Source organism: Dysidea avara, chromosome 14 (genome assembly GCF_963678975.1).
Source record: "Dysidea avara chromosome 14, odDysAvar1.4, whole genome shotgun sequence".
Classification (NCBI taxonomy): Eukaryota; Metazoa; Porifera; class Demospongiae; order Dictyoceratida; family Dysideidae; genus Dysidea; species Dysidea avara.
This window is the reverse complement of record NC_089285.1, coordinates 1,032,259-1,045,470: the sequence shown is the minus strand read 5'-3', so window position 1 is coordinate 1,045,470 and position 13,212 is coordinate 1,032,259. Positions and strand designations below refer to the sequence as shown.

Here is a 13,212-nt window from a genome sequence, read left to right as displayed (position 1 = left end):
GTATACATACTGTGGTATGCTAAAGCACCTGTGGGCCTGAAGTGCTTGTTTACATGCCAGGGAAAAACTCAAGCCCGGTTGCCTTAGCTGCTATCGATAGTTACGATTGTGCGTAAAGGAAAGTAGTAAGAAAGTCAGTCAGTCAGTCAGTAGAAATTACACTAAACAGTTTGTAGCAAGATAGCACCAAAGGCTAGTTTGATTATACATAACCATTACTACCATGGCACAATGGTCCGTGAATTTTCCCGCAACATGAAATCCTAAGACCAGAACAAATATGTAATACGCGCTTCGCGCGCTGTGCGCGCGAAGCGCGTATTACATATTTGTTCTGGTCTTAGGATTTTGTACTTTATAATTCACGAATTATGAAATTCGTAATCCTATGCTGTATGCTGATAGGAGTTTCTTCTTACCGCGCTGATGTGTGAGGAAAATGGATTAAGGCGATAGCAAGTAAGCAAAAGCAAAATACATAGTGGTTTTAAATAATGCGAGTGTCACGGAACCTGTTTATTCTAAATAATGATCACCGTTGTTAGAATGTTGTTTAAGCTCGTGTTTAAGGCCTAGGCTGGTTAGGCAGGTGGCGCAATCGCCTACTTATGTGTTTGTTTTTAAGTTCACCCAGCTGTAGTTCTGAATGTTACAATGCTCCTACGCCCCCACCTTCTCCATCCATCCTTCCGTCGCACTATATATTTATTTGATACAACCAAGTGTTCCATTGTTGTGCTAGTAAATCTAATCCTTATTCCAAGTACTGGTTGCAACAAGGGGACTCAATGCAGTGTAGTGAGGGGCAACTAAATTATGCTTATTTATGCTTGTCAATTGTCCCATAGTGGGACAACAGTTCCTAGTCTCACGTGGCCAGACCGCTATTTTTGTGCAGGGGCTTATCGATTGGAGATTATAAGTGCCTGCACGAAAAGGGTCTGGTCCAGTTTGCATTCACAGAGTCAACAACATGGTGTTGGATGTTTATTATTTATTTATTTATTTAATGCTTTATGGTGTAAACAGAAAACACCAAAGGACTGCTGATTGGGTCACGTCACTTAAAGTCACTACATTATTAACATACCCGTTTGATGTTATTAGATAATTAATAATTCTGAATGTAAAATGATGTATCCATGGTCAAATACACTCCAGGTGTTGACGAACGTGCTGAGACCTATACGAACTGGACCAGACCCTTTTCGGTGTGGACGCTTATAATCTCTAATCGATAAGCCCCTGCGCGAAAAAAGGTTTGGCCACACGAGACTAAACAGTTCATGTTGATTCACCTTAGCCAAAGAGTTTGGGGGTGCCCAGTGGAATTATTAACATTAATAATAATATTGCCTATTCATCAAAACATCACTATGTCTTGCGACAACATTCCATCATTAGTGTTATTACATGCTGTAGTATCCCATTGGTGAGTACCACAGGTACATGTGGGGGGAGGGGAGTGGGCGGCTGGGGAATGTAAGTGTGTGCACCTTCACATATGTAAACTAGTCCCCCTGAAATTTGTGCACCATTGTGCAATGCTTTAATTGTAAAATAATATGAAGGTATATATTATAATACACTGAAGTTCAGACCTGAGAGCAAAACAGAAAAAAAGAAAGGCCTTACCAATTTTAGAGCTAGTGGGGTAGCTTTCTTAACCGATTCTTCCCCCAATCAATTTAGTACTGCTCTACCGAAAGAGCACAGAATGATTAGTGAATACTCGAATATTTCTTTGTGATGAATGCTCTAGTGAATGTTCTAGTATAGTACATTAATCTTGAAGCTAACAAGGTACACTATTCCCAGAAATAATTCTAACAAGGTATACTTTGTGTACTCCTGTATACCCTCAATTTGAGCTCTGCCGTTATGCTAGTATGTTCACATTGGAGCTGTGTTACACATTGTTATTCACATGTAAACAGTTAAGTTTTAGTGAGTCTATCTAAACATTGATGCGATGGTGACAAAAAGGAAATAAAGAATAGAATAATGGTGGCCTTACAGGGGAGCCTTATGCAATTACTTATCGAAACTTCAATTCAGACAATTCCAAAAATGATTGCTCTATTAGAGTAGTGAGTGTTCTATTGAGGAAGTTGAAAAATTAATTTTTTTTGCTGTTCGTAATACACTGATTTGAGCTGATATTGTGCAAATTTTCAGAGCTATGATATCCAACACACCTGCTGGTCCCCAAGGGCTTGGATAATCGATATTCTGCCGTGTACATGTTTGCAATTCTGTTTTTATTGGATGTAAATTATATATGACAGCATTTGTATGGCATAGTATACTTTTTAACAATACAAAAAAAAATTGATGTATATGTCACTGTGATCATGTAACAAAGTTTCACACCTCAGTGTACACACGGTCATGAGATACTGAGAAGTTTTGTTGGTTTCTTTGCTTCATGTTAAATATTCAAAAGAGCTCGGTAATGGGTGTGTGCCACCTGTGTTAATACCAGTGTTGTGAGTAATTCATTGCGTGAGTATCTCATTACGTAGTAATATTACTTTTTGTGGTAACTAGCAATACAATGAAATGTGCTGTAAAACAAAGTCTTGTTACTGACTGACAAGTAACACCTCGCCAAGACGAAGCAATGAATCCATCATGTTGCTACATCATAGTAAATCATGGTAGTTGCACACGTGAGCCATGGTCATAACGCCTCGCCAAGACGAAGCGATGAATCCATCTTGTTACTTATAAACGTTTACACAGCACAATTATATCATGGTAGTTGCACACGTGAGCCAAGTAATATCAGTGGAACCTGTCTTAACGGCCACTTATGTAGACTGGCCACGTCACCTCTCTATAAAGACCACCTAAAATTTCTCAAATGAGATGTCTAAAGCAGCCACCTGCCAAGAAATTGTGGCCCTTATAGACAGGTTCCACTGTTATACAATTCAGTTGCAAGCAATATGTAAAATGTGATGAAGCTTATTTTTGAGCTATTATATAAAGGGAAAGTAAATGACAAAGACACTCTAATAGAATGGTCATTGCAGCACTCAGAACAGGCGAGTACAACACCTCTAAGTTATCGTTATCGTAAAAAGTTCATTATCACGTTAGCTATCCTTCACACATCCCTAATTGCAATAGTACTATTTGCAATGTGGTGAGCATTAAATAAAAGCATTGAGCAAAGTATGGGGAAATCCCTACCTTTATACTTCAATGACATTCTACAAAGTCGTTTAGCTCTATCATTCATGTTTCTCTTGTTTTACTAACTTTTGTTGCTCTGGTCCCTTCTATGTAACATACACACCTACTTTAATCCAGTTTGAGTGATCATCAGAGGGAGTGATCAGAGGAGGTTGGTCATGTGTCATTGTTCATCTTGTGATCTCAAGGGACGTGTTGGACTAATCCAACTTTCACAATTCTTAATATTTTAAAAGATCGATTGTATATCTCATGCCAGGGCAGCCTACCACTATTGCAAACTTTCTCAGTACAATGCACTGCTTTCCTAGCTAGCTGCTAAACAAGTCTTAACACCGAGAACAGAGCTTGATTGGTGTGTTTGACATCATAGGCTGATGAAGCATGACCAACCTCTGCTGAGGTGCTGAGTGATCATTGTGTAGTCATTTAAAAGTGTGGTTGTTTCATATAGGAATCGATGCAGCAACGTACTAGTGTGATTGGAGATGAAGAACTTTAAAGCAAAGATTTCATGCCAGGTGTGTGTGTGTGTGTGTGTGTGTGTGTGTGTGTGTGTGTGTGTGTGTGTGTGTACGTGTGTACGTGTGTGTGTACGTGTAGTGTTTGTACATGTAGTGTGTATGTGTAATGTGTGTGTGCATGCGTGTGTGTGTGGTGTAGTTCTGCAAGAGTATCCATTCTAAGAACCTATAGCTACTTTAGGCTTTGTTATCACAGGTTATGTTGTGGACGACTTAAGGCTTTAGGCTTAAGGTGTGTGTAGTGTGTGGGCATGTGTGTGTGGTAATCACTCCGAAAGTGATCAATAGCTCTGTATGGTCCCTTCTATGTATTTTAGCATACACCGCCCACTTCAATCTCTGAGCATCAAGTCTGAGTGATCATTGTATAGCTGTGGTTGTTTTCTATAGGAACAGATGCAGCTAAGAGATAGTGTGATTGGAGATGAAAGAGCATTAAAGCAAAGATTTCACTCCTCTGGTGAGTTTTTGTGTGACTTGCATTCTGTATAGTCTCTGTGTGTGTGGTTGGGAAAACGCAGGGAAGGTAGGACACGACCACGTGCACCATAAAGCGCTAACAAAAATATTTTTATTCAATGCAGTTGTACTATCTGTCAAAAGTAATAAATAGCAATACAAGGATTGCAATATGATCACTGATGCTTACTGCTGCTGTTGATGTGGAATTCGTCCCCACTATACATCGTTATCACTGTAGGCCTAATTACTTCGCAACGGTAGCGTTTGTAGCATTGTGACTCACACCATTGTAAACAGTATACAAAGTAGAATCAAAATAAGTGATGAGCCCCAACGCGCCCCGACTTCTACTTTTGTACAGAGACTATGCGCTCACGTGAAATATTTCAAGGACTTGTGCAATACTGATTACGTCATGCACGCGTCATGTCCTACCCCCCTGGGGAAAACGGATGGCACTCTAGTGTTTGTACATTCTATTAGCTAGGAGAGGTACACAAATACATCCAAACTTTCTAATTGCATGAGTGCACCCATATAAACATTAGTCGTTTACATGTATGTACCGAGCTCTTGTTTACTTGTTTCAGCTTTACAGTGACCAGCACTGAAGGTCTGACAGCAACATGTGCTGCAGCCTTAAGAGTAACCTAACTCTTGATAGTAACCTAACTCTTGATAGTACTGTTTAATCTAATCTTAAGTTTTTTTTTAATTTCCCAGGGTCTTTTGCAAGAGTTTGGTAGGCTTTATTTGGGCCTGTAAGTGTGTTCCGTAATCGTGTGTGAGTGTGTATAGAGAGGGTGGGGGTACTACAATGTGAAGCAAGGTAACTGACAGTGTCGATTGAGGTGGTACTGTTGTTTGTTTTCTTTGTTGTTTATAACGTATTAGTCTACCCTCAACTGTGAAAAGTTACCTAATAAGTAGACTAGATTATTACCTACCCTATAATATACAGCATGAACTAAGTCTAAATACTGTACATAGAAATGGCTTAAAAACTTACCCTTGTCATTCAGGTACATGTAGATTGGGATATAAGAACACCCCCCTACCAGTTGGTTAAATTTCTATATTACATACTTGTTAACACCTGTTATCATACACTACACCCAAAGTACAACGGGATGGTTTATTTAGTGGAAATGGCAGAAACGGCTAAAAATAGGTAAAGTTGTGTGCTGCTGCTTCTGAAAGCCAGGTGCCCAGGTGCATGTGCAGCAACAAATACTAACCACAGGCGTACAGGCGTGATGTGATGCATTTCGCGGACTCACAGATTGTACACGTGGACTAACACTTGCCAACTGAGCTGGAAACAGTGATCCAGTAATTATCCATTTCTTTCAGTACTGAAAACACTATTATCAAGCTACAGATGGTGATACGGCTATGTTTACAAAAAGTGATGTGTGCACTAATCAATTCAGGGCCGTAGCCAGCCCATTACCTGGGTGGGTACTTTTTCCAGAAAAGGTGGACCTTCCTGTGTGTGCGGGGCATGCGAGGGGGTGTGCTTTGCACACCCAAGGCTAGGGGGGTCTGGGGGCATGCCCTCCCCCCCCCCCCCCCAGGAAAATTTTGAAAATAGATGCTAAAATACTGAATTTGGTGATGTTTCAGCCACTAAAACTGCACAAAATTTTACTACTGAAATGATATTGCAGAAGGAAATTTCATAGGGAAAATACACAAATTCTATACATAAACAATAAAAGTTTAGCTACAGTGTATGCGTTAGTAAGTTATTGACAATCCAACCCTATGGTGATGGTCTACACATTGTACAAAAGAAGTGATATACGTAATTTATATTGTATTTGTATTACAAATATTGTGTGTCATAATTTCTAAATATATTTCAGTTCAGGGTAGCAATTCAAGTTCAAGTCTACGTGGATGCTGCCTGGCAAAAGTATCTACTACTTTATCTAAATCTATTGGAGTGTCCTTTCATGTTCTTTTTGTTTTGCATGTCCCATCACGTTGTTTGACAGTACGGATCACGTGCAAAATAATATAAACCCACAATCATAAGATCAGCATATAGGCTACGTAGTATCGCCAATACTATTATTACTGAATAATGGTGAGTTAGTATGACTGTTGTGGACCTTTTTACTGAAACTGTGGACCTTTTTACTGAAATTGTGGAGCTTCTTTTTTTTTGAAGAGGAGGGTGCGTCTGCACCCACCGCACCCCCCTTGCCTACGGGCCTGCAATTAGAATACGCTTATGAGAGGTGTTAACGTTCCTCTTTGCTGCTGTAACAATAGTGCTAGGGCTAGTGATGAACCAGCTATAGGTGCTTCCAGTACTGAAAGAAATGGATAATCACTGGATCACTGTTTGCAGCTCAGTTGGCGAGTGTTAGTCCACGAGTACAATCCGTGAGTCCGCGAAATGCATCTCGCCCATGGTTAGTATTCATTGCAGCACACTTGGGCACCTGGCTTTTAGAAGCAGCAGCACACTACTTTACCTATTTTTAGCTGTTTCCGCCATTTCCACTAAATATTCCATCCCAAGTACAACCTATGTGTTTAGTAGTTATAACATGGGCATGAGGGTCTGCCTGATATGTACACCCAATGCCCGAGGGCAGAGGGAGTGCCCATATTGCAACTGTTATGTAACACTTAAGTTACTTAAGAGCGTTTCCTCGAGCACCATGCAACAATACAGAACATGGTGTGCGCCCCGGATGGTTACATGCACCACACAAATTATAAGTAGCACAAACTAATTAAACAAAGTAATTCAAGAGTAGTTTCACATAGTAGACGTTCATAGTGTGTATTTCAAAGTTTAAATTACAAACCCACAATTGAACTGATTTGGTAAAAGAGAAAGAATTTTCATGACATTTTCACCTCCGTGCACATAACAGCAAAGTTGGGTTTTCCAGACCCATCATCGAAATGGTTTGGTAAACCTATAAAAGAAATCCAGTGGTGTGTCATTCTGTTAGCTAGGAATGATTAGTCACTTTGTGCAGCCAGCGTGGGCTATCAGCCTGCACCAAAGCCGGCCTATGTTTGGGGTATACAAATACAAAAAGAAGTGAAATCTAATCCAAAACAGCCAAGCTGTAAAAAAAGAGTGCGGCCCTCAAAAAGATGTGAAATCCAAGGTTGCAGCCATGATGGTAGGTTAATGGTAAAAATTTTAATAACAACAATTCAGGTGAATTTTGTGCCAATTGACTAAGCGGCACCAAAATTCACCTGAATTGTCGTTATTAAAATTTTTACCATTAACCTACCATCACAGCCATTTCTTGGCCGCCACCTTGGATTTCACATCTTTTTCACCATAGCCTTTTTGAGGGCCGCACTCTTTTTACAACTTGGCTGTTTTGGATTAGATGTATGTTAAAGGCCTGCTAACATACAAATATACTACTTATTATAGGAGATTCATGATATTGGATAGTCACACAGGACTGACATTTGTGTTCATGAGAGAAAAGGACTGTTACAGGCTTGTAACCTATTTTATTAAATGTGTAAGTGTTTACAACAGGCTTGTTGCACATTTAGGTGATCCATACAGGCCTGTAATCATATCAAAGACATCAAATGAAATCAAACACCAGAACAACACAGGAAGTGACAATAGAAAGATTTAGAGACTGGCATACTGTGGGTTGCATGGGGTCTTACTGCTGACGTGAAGGGGATGCTGAGAATTGTTTTGGATAGTACTGCTATTGAACAGTAGAATGAAGGGATGACACTAAAGAGGGAGTCTTTGACTGGGAGTTGGTGACACTTTGAAATGGACTTGAATTGCACAATACTGTACCTATGGCCTTAAGGACCTCAAAATCTACAGTGGCATAATCCTTCAACCTTTGTTAATTGCAATAACCTGTTATTGCTGCTATTTTTGTCATGTGAGATACCATCTTGTAATTTGCGAACTGTGGTTTTTGCATGTTATGACTTGTAATTTTTCTCATGTATGTGTCAATTGTACAAACTCACTCTGGTTGCAGAAAACACCAAGTATCCTGTTGGCATGAATCGAGTGGTCTTAAGTATGAGGGACCACAACCGTTCAAAATATCTGGTCTTAGATATATCATTAGATGAAGAATCAACAGGACACCATTCCCTCCTTGACTGAATTGCCTTTGTGGATTCTTATGATCTGTTTTGACAAGTCCTACTGGCTGTATTTTGCAGATATGTCACAAACAAGTCCTTCACCTATAATTCAAAGTCTTGGGACCGTGGCTTCCTAACACCATTCTGCCAAAGCTGCTCTTCCTCCTGTGGGGTTAATGCTTCAGACTTTTAAATTCCATGTTCCTCCAGTTCTATGGCTTTAACCGTTCAATACTCGTCTACTTTTTTAAATTTTTTCTTTCAAGATACTGTAGGTGTTGCCCTTAACATGAAGAAAGCGTTCTAGTGATGATAACATTGCTTTTAAGTTCTCTGGTTCACACACATTACCATCCCATAGTTCTGCAAAGAATTGCTGTAATATATACAATGTCTAGTTCCTGCTCAGGTATATCTTCCAGAATGTGCAAATTTTTTCTTACAGTTTGCCTCTTATCAAATCTGTTCAACTATGTAACTGTGTTTGTCATTGTGCTGTTGTTGTACTTCTTTTCCTGTAGTCACTTTAAATTAATTAAATCGCTGCTTGCAACAATTTTCTACCACCTGACAAGTATGGCAGAAAGTGATGAATTTGTGAATGCTGTGGCCTATTTTTGTGATAAATGTGACCCGCTGAGCAAAAACCGGCGGTTTTCACAAAATTCTGTTTTGCTATAAAAGTACTGGGGTAAAAAAATGCGTGCTCCATAAAATTTTTATGCATGTTTTAATTGCTTTGGTGATTAAATAAGTTGTCCGTAATTTATTTGCCATATTGTTGCTGTACAAATCGAGTTAAACTGTCTAACTCCAAGACTATTCACTATTCATCTCAAAAGGCTGAAACTTTGGCAGTGTTACTAGTTAGAGAAGCAATAAAATGGAATTCGAGGAATGTGCGGGTCACAAAATGCTAACATGGCAGCTTTTAAGCCAAATTCAAAAGGGGATTATGGAGAGACATTAGAATTTAAGAAACTGACTATGTGGAATAGTACAAAGGTGTGGTCACTACTGGCAGCCAGTGAAAAGCCTAGAAAACTGGCATGTATTGATTTACTTGCAGTATTCTATTTTCTAATTGTCTCAAATAGTAGGCAAGAAGAAATCGCAATCATGTATTTCTTCATGCTTTTACAAGAATGTGTAGGTATGCATGTGTATTATAGATGTGGCATTAACACAGAATTGAGTGTGAGTTTATCATATATTATCATTACAAAAAAAAATTACATTCTATTGAATGTAATCATATGACTAATTCAGGCCGTTTGTATATGTGCATTTGTTTTATATAATATACCGTATACAGCAAAACTTTCGAGGGGGAAATCTTTCGTGGATGCACAAAAGCATTGTAATTCGTGGGAAAATATTCGCAGTTCCATAGAAATGTTGCTATGCGTGGGAAAACATTCACAGTTGGATCTACAAGTTAACTGCCTGGCATACTGCCATGTTACGTGTGAACACACGTGGCAATTGATTGGTCCAGAATCCTAAGATAGAATATCATGAAGAGGAGTTTACTACTGAAGGTGAAATACATGGTTATCATGTATATCAGATGATATGGACTCCTGTAGTCGATGAAGTGTTAGAATGTGTAAGGGAGGAGCATAATGATGAAGATAGATATGCAGTTGCAGTGAAGAAGAACAGGACAACAGTTGGGCATTGCCCCAAAGAATATCTACCTTATGTTCCACGTTCATGAGAAAGGGTGGCACTATTCGCCGCTGTGTCACAGGACCTCGACACTTTTGTAGGCACCTTATGCAAGGAGGAATGGAGGTGCCATGCCAGCTAACCTTTATAGGAATAGGAAAGGAACTGAATAAAATCGTTGCAATCTGATGGGGGATTTGTGTAAATTGGCTGCATTAAAAACAACTTCACGTGTAGAAGAGCACTAACAGTTCCAACAAGGTTGCTTATAATGCCATGGCTGTAATGTGGCGAACTACCATAGCTGAGTTGACAAGTGGTAACTCCAAATTTTCAACATTAAACTTCTCAGATAAAACTGCTTGAAAATCCTGGAGAAGATGTTTCAAAAAATCATCCTGGTGGCAAAGGGAGAAAGAATAAGCAAAAGATTGTTTCACATCATGCAAACTTATCCAATCCAGATAGGTGAACACAATGAGCACACCATAGCAGTGTGCTGGGCCTACTTGACGTATGGCAGCTGCTAACCCTAAGATAAGCATTAATTGGAATAAAACTAGGTTTTTTGTTCAAGTATTCGTAGGTCACAATTACCATTTTTGATGAATAATGTATATTTCATTATTGCTAATTTATTGATTGTTACTGCATGTGAATGTAGATCATGCATGTGCATACTACGTTATATAAAAAGTTCTCACCTTGCAATTTGCACTAGGTGTCACGAGTATGTATGGAAACAATTGTATGTGAATCAGTGATTAAATCGTTACATGGTGACAGGAGTAAACGCGATAGTGTCCTACAAGTACTCGCGGACATTTTCGTAACCACCAACCTGTAATCCTTGGTACCGGGCTTGGAACCCGAAGAGGCGAGTAATTTTCTGTCAGATCAGACGTTTTTGTGCTTTTATTGTTGTGTAGTGTCACCATCGTTTCCTACTATCAACATAGAGACAATGACTGCATCCAGACAGATGATGCCACTTTCACTGCCGCCCCCAGCTTCTCTAGAAATACATGGCCCACAAGCGGCCGAAAATTGGAAACGATTTAAGCGGGCATGGACTAACTACGCACTGGCAACGGAACTTAACAAGATGAACAAGTTCAAGTTGCAACTTTACTAACAGTAATCGGCGAGGAAGCACGCGAAGTGTTTGCTACTTTTAGTAACTGGACCAACGAAGGTGATGATGCAAAGATCGAACCAGTACTAACCAAGTTTGCTACTTACTGTCAGCCAAGGAAAAGTATACCTTTTGAACGCTATTGCTTCAACCGCCGTACTCAACAGCCTGGTGAGACCTATGAACAGTACCAAACAGCCTTGCGCAAGTTAGCTGACAGCTGTAATTTTTGTAGTATCACCCCAGACGAGATTTTGAGGGACCGGCTTGTATTTGGAATAGCAGATGATAAAGTACGGAAGACTCTTCTTCGAGAGCCCAAACTCACACTTACTAGAACGGATGAAATATGCCGTGCTTCGGAAGCCATGAATGAGCAAATGAAGACCATTTGCAGTCCAACTGTCCGGCCACTGTTAGGTCATAAAGCATGCCTGACCATGAAAGTGATTGCATACTTGGACAATGACAAATTGAACAAGCCAGATACAAGCCAGACAACAGTATTGTGTACCATTGACTGTACAGGCCTCTCATCTATTGAGCAGGTGGTTAAGAACTTCCCAACAGTTTTTGGCAGTGGCATTGGCAAGCTAAATGGAGAGTATCATATTAAGCTGGCGGCACAAGTCACACCAGTACAGCATGCACCCCGGCGTGTTCCCATGGCAATAAGAGATCACCTTAAGAGAGCAGACATAATCGTTCCTATAACAGAACCAACCCAGTGGATTAGTTCAATGGTGGTTGTTCCCAAAAAGAATGGAACTTTGCGCATCTGCCTTGATCCCAAAAATCTTAATGCTGCAATTCAAAGGGAGCACTACCCACTACCGGCAATAGAAGATACTGCTACCTGTCTATATGGTGCGAAGGTGTTCACAGTGCTTGATGTGTATAATGTATGCATTAACCACTGACACATCAATTAAGTGAAAAAACAGTTTTCCAATACTTTTTGGTTTGTCGTATCACTTCATTATACTTGATCATCTGGTCAGAGCGATCGACCCCACCCATAAATTTGTTATAGTTGTATATGGCAATGGGAATAGGAACATCTTTTTTCTGCCTTATTCCCTTTTCCTTCCAGTTATGTTGAACTGTTGTATTGGAATGCCCAGGATGGTGGTTTGTCCCAACAGTTACGCATTTTGTATCTTTCCAAACTGTATAGACCACTTCACTGTCTGTCATATAGATTCCTGCTCCTCTTGGTTTACTGCTATACTGTTTAGATAATTCATTGGCTTGCTCTAGAAATCCTTTACGGTTTGATGCCATGGTTCCAGTTGCGTGAGTCTTTTGCAAAAACAAATCTTTCAACAGTTGCGGGGATGTATAAAAATTGTCCATATATATTCTATATCCCTGATTTAGAAATGGAGTAGCTAGCCTAACTACAACATCATAGCTTAGTCCATTGCAGGAAAGTGTTTCTCCTTCCTTTCCGCAATACACTGTAAAATTCACTGTATAGCTACTTTGTGAATCACACAAACACCACAACTTAAATCCCCACTTTGTGGGTTTGTTTTTAATGTATTGTTTAAAAGAAAACCGAGCCTTAGACTTTACCATTCTTTCATCCACGCTCAATTCCATATTAGGCTGATACAACTAAGTTAATTTTAACATAATATATAGTTACTTTGAGTAGTTTGTCTCCTTCATCCTTCAATCTCTCCTCAGTCGACTTATCAGTAATATGCAGAGAACACATAAGACTCTCAAATTTATTACAACCCATAACTGATGCTATGAATGGGTCATAGCACAAACTCAATCTCTTCCAGGCCAGTCTGTACCTTGGGATTTTGCGATATCCAAAGTGTGTAAGCATTCCAACTAATTTTAAAAAATCTTCGCTATTCATAAGCTTGTATGTGCCATACATACGACGTCGTCTGTCTGATCAGTTCTGCATATTCATCACTACATCTACAGATATCATTCACCATACTATCCGTAAACAATAACTTAAAAGACCTAGTGGTGATGTATCATTTGTTCCTGGAGGTAAATGAACACCAACGTTCTGGTTTACTGATATTATGAGTTGGAAGAACTGGCTCTTTTTCTTTGGAGCCAGTTTTTCTACGC

General features: G+C 39.6%; 1 long non-coding RNA gene and 1 pseudogene across 1 annotated transcript; one reads left to right on the top strand and one right to left on the bottom strand.

The window, feature by feature from the left end:
- The first annotated feature begins 353 nt into the window (after positions 1–353).
- LOC136244841 (uncharacterized) lies at positions 354–4,194 on the top strand. Its single transcript, XR_010695580.1, has 3 exons — positions 354–459; positions 3,656–3,722; positions 4,116–4,194. It is a non-coding gene; the product is annotated as an uncharacterized lncRNA (long non-coding RNA).
- Positions 4,195–11,969: 7,775 nt separating this feature from the next.
- Positions 11,970–12,714, bottom strand: LOC136244846 (piggyBac transposable element-derived protein 4-like; annotated as a pseudogene).
- Positions 12,715–13,212: the final 498 nt, after the last annotated feature.